The sequence below is a fragment of the Etheostoma spectabile genome, unplaced genomic scaffold (genome assembly GCF_008692095.1).
Source record: "Etheostoma spectabile isolate EspeVRDwgs_2016 unplaced genomic scaffold, UIUC_Espe_1.0 scaffold273, whole genome shotgun sequence".
NCBI classification, from domain to species: Eukaryota; Metazoa; Chordata; class Actinopteri; order Perciformes; family Percidae; genus Etheostoma; species Etheostoma spectabile.
In genome coordinates this window covers 504,045-504,285 of record NW_022605577.1, presented here as the reverse complement: position 1 = coordinate 504,285, position 241 = coordinate 504,045, and the positions used below count along the sequence as shown (strand labels likewise).

At 56.0% G+C, this 241-nt stretch overlaps 1 protein-coding gene and 1 long non-coding RNA gene across 2 annotated transcripts in view; one reads left to right on the top strand and one right to left on the bottom strand.

The window, feature by feature from the left end:
- pigg (phosphatidylinositol glycan anchor biosynthesis class G (EMM blood group)) overlaps nt 1-241 on the top strand; it is a 99,034-nt gene that overhangs the window by 32,284 nt on the left and 66,509 nt on the right. The gene's annotated exons all lie outside the window — the stretch shown is intronic.
- The window catches only part of LOC116685956 (uncharacterized), a 15,515-nt gene that overhangs the window by 3,441 nt on the left and 11,833 nt on the right, over nt 1-241 (bottom strand). The gene's annotated exons all lie outside the window — the stretch shown is intronic.

Here is a 241-nt window from a genome sequence, read left to right as displayed (position 1 = left end):
GTCTAGAAGAAGTCTCCCAGCTAATTGGGGTGGCAGTAGCTCGATCTGTAGGGAGTTGGATTAGGAACCGGAGTGTTGCTGGTTCAAGTCCCTGTATGGTTTAAAGTACAGAGTGTGGATTGGTAGCTGGAGAGATGCCAGTTCACCTCCTGGTCCAAAGTGCCAAGGTGCCCTTGAGCAAGGCACCGTACCACCCCCCCCCCCAACGGGGAGCCCAGGCAGTCCCCCCTCTGACATCTCT